Source organism: Medicago sativa, chromosome 4 (assembly GCF_051527215.1).
Source record: "Medicago sativa cultivar Bolivia chromosome 4, Bolivia_mono, whole genome shotgun sequence".
NCBI classification, from domain to species: Eukaryota; Viridiplantae; Streptophyta; class Magnoliopsida; order Fabales; family Fabaceae; genus Medicago; species Medicago sativa.
In genome coordinates this window covers 49,586,201-49,589,591 of record NC_140752.1, presented here as the reverse complement: position 1 = coordinate 49,589,591, position 3,391 = coordinate 49,586,201, and the positions used below count along the sequence as shown (strand labels likewise).

Sequence of the window (3,391 nt, the reverse complement as noted above, 5' to 3'; positions counted from 1 at the left end):
TTGTCTTGAGTATTGTTTACAGCATTCTACTACCAATTTGTTTAAAGCATTCCCTACAGCAAAAAAAAAAAACCGTGGGGCACCGTGGGGATCCGCGGGGACGGGGATCGGGGAAAACATTCCCCCGTAACGGGGATCGGGGACGGGGACGGGGAATGGATTCACCGGCGGGGCGGGAATCGGGGAAGTATTCCCCCGCCCCCGATCCGCCCCATTGACATCCCTATACTTTCTGCAGAGCAAAATATGTTGTAAGACACTCCACATATAAATTTAAAGGTGCACTCAACAATTAGATTTCAAATACTTAAACGTAACAATCTTAAAATCAAGTACACAATTTTCTTACATATCCAAAATTAACATCACAAAATTAAATTCGGAATTTCATTCATGTCTTTGAAGGAAGGTATTTATCAAGCTACTTAATCACAGATACAAAATAAAGGAAACAACACTTCAACTCATAAGAAAAAAGCTTTTGACATCTTAACAACATCAAAGGCTTCTGTCAGCGTTGAAGTGAATTCTTTCTTGAACTAACAAATAATCCTTGCATGAGGGGAAAATATAATCTAAGAAAACTTATCTAAGATATATTTTAAGCCAAAATGTACTCATTTTTTCAATGAAACTCTTTATATTATCTCCTATTTTTCGGTCTCCAAGCCATGTCTTGTTGAGATTCTTCGCATCTTTGTCTTTGAGCATATAATAACTTCATGATGGAGAGCGGTGACTTTAGTACTGAAAAAAGCACATGAAAGGGGAGATGTCTTTAGATACATGTGACTTGTACCAAATTGCAGCATAGTACAAGAGCAATTTAGTACTGAATCTCCTAAAACACTAGATTTTTTCAAACATTAAATACTTATAATTAATCCCTTAAATATTAGAGCAGGTTGAAGGCACTACTTATTGTTACTAGCTTCAAATTTATAACATTATGTGTTTCAAAGATAATATTACTAAAAAAAAGAAAGATGAATTTCACATTGTCTTACCACTAGTGAAGACTCAACCCAATCCAACAACAAAGATGCATCTAGTAATAGTGGTAAAGAGTTCACAAATGCTGAAATTATATTCAAAATTAACAATTGTTAGAATAAAAAATGAGCATGAAGAGGGAAAGAGCTTTTCTTGAGAGAGCTTACATTTCATGTTCAATATATGTGTCATAATCTTTTTCTTTGCTCCAAGCTCTTTTGATAGATTTTGTTCTCCATCTTTCTACATTGGTACAAGATATTATTTTACAGGTCTATGTTCAATTGAAAATGAATATGAGATTCTAAAAGTAGTCCTTTTATTTAAAGACAACCAATGAAAAATTTAAGTTAATATAAAAGCCACTTCAACATAAAGATTAATTGATATAATTTAACAACAGATAACATACATACAGGTTATAAAAAACAGGATTGAAGCATATTTCATAGATTCACACATTGAGGGATCAGCCACATAAGTTAAGATTCACATTAAAATAAAGCTACAAACACCTTTGACATATTAAAATGGATGGATAGTTTGACACAATTTCACTTTGACATATTTTGTTTGTCACTACGAGATGAAAATGCTAAGCAAAACAGATCGAATAAATATAAAGCTTCAAAAACAAAAAAAAAGGTATCACCATGTTCAACTAAAGAAAATAAAAAATCAACACTAAACCTTCAAACATTATATATAACAAAACAGAACTCTAACCTTCTGAACTCGTGTGTGGGTCTGAAATTCGTAGGATTTGAGAGTCAATCGATGCCGAGAAAGAATCAAAATTGTGGGTATGAAACTTTTTGGGGTTTTGTGATTAAGGTTTTCGTTGGAAGGAATAACTGGTGCACGATTGATTGTGTTGAACGAGTAATAGAACTAGTGATTAGGATGGAAGAAGAATTGAAAGTGACGAAACAAAAGTGAACCAGTGATTGGGTTGGAAGAATCATCGATTGAACTATTTGGTGATTGAACAAAAGTGAAGGATTTAAAGGATTTGCTGAAGGAATGATTTCAATTAAGGAGAAATCGAACAAAGAAAGATGAATGGGTGTTGAACGATTTAGAGTTTCTGTGCGTAATGGATTTAAGTTGATTGGCCGATAAATTTGTGTGGTTCTGGGTGTTGAACGATTTAGAGAAGTGAATGGGTGAAGAGGATTGACTTTGTGTTGTAAAAGATAAATCCCATAAAAAAAAAGTAAAAACATATATAATTTCTTTTTTTAAGAAAAAAATATATAATTTCTATTTTTATTTTATTAATCTATCTATATTAATAATATATATATATATATATATATGTAATCCCGTTTTTTTAAGGAGTATATATAATCCCTTAAAAAAATAAATATACACACACACACACACATATATATATATATATATATATTTCTTTTCTTTTTTTAGAATTTGAGGGGTTATTTTTAGCAATGGACATAATCTTATTAAATCACTCTATAACCTAAAGTAAATAAATATTTTGTTAGGAATAAATGAGCGGTTGTAATAAAAAAAAACTAATTTTTGTATTGTTATTTTAAATCTTACTATATATAAAGAAAATAAATGATTTTAGGATGACTGTTTCACTTCCAATTATAACTTTAAACAAATTTACTATAAGAATGCTATATTGTTTGTGTCATTCAAAAAGATAAGATTTTATATTATATTTTATATATTGTTTTTTCATTAAAAAAAATAAAAATTTTGTTACAATATGAAAGTGCGGAATATTTATATCTATATTATATTTAAAATTAATAGTCCTCGTGAGCTTAACTCAGTTGGTATGGACGATGCATAATATATGCAAGGTCCGGGGTTCGAGCCTCGGCCACCACCAAAAAAAATTATATTTAAAATAAATAAAAAATTAATCAAAATCTTTTTTTTTGACAAAAAAAATTAATCAAAATCTAAAATGTTATACTCTCTTCGATAAATAAAAAATTAATCAAAATCTAAAATGTTATACTCTCTCCGTTCCTTTTTAAGTGTCTTTTTAGAAACTTAACACCAAAATAACAATCTGTATTTTTGCACATTTTCTTCATGTTTTACCCTCATTTTAATCCACAAATCAATTCCTACTTTCTTGCACACACTTTATTTTTCCAATAAATTTAATATGTTATCTTTTTCACGTAACAAACAATTGTCAGTTATTATCTTTTTCTCCAACAAATTTCTGTTTTTTTGCGCGCTCCCTCTCTGATAACAAACATTTGTTTTTTTTTTTTGAACATTCATAGAGTCTTTTATTTTTCTTCTCTCAAATCTGTTATTTTACTTTGCAGTTGAAATTTTTAACAATTACTACTCATCTTATATATAGAATTTTAACTTTTCTTGGAACCATTGTTTGTAACAAAATTTT

At 29.5% G+C, this 3,391-nt stretch overlaps 1 long non-coding RNA gene across 1 annotated transcript; it reads right to left on the bottom strand.

Moving 5' to 3' along the window:
• Positions 1–292: 292 nt before the first annotated feature.
• Positions 293–2,191, bottom strand: LOC146929570 (uncharacterized). Its single transcript, XR_015006063.1, has 4 exons — positions 1,720–2,191; positions 1,161–1,236; positions 1,008–1,078; positions 293–747 (listed from the first exon to the last, which is right to left on the bottom strand). It is a non-coding gene; the product is annotated as an uncharacterized LOC146929570 (long non-coding RNA).
• Positions 2,192–3,391: the final 1,200 nt, after the last annotated feature.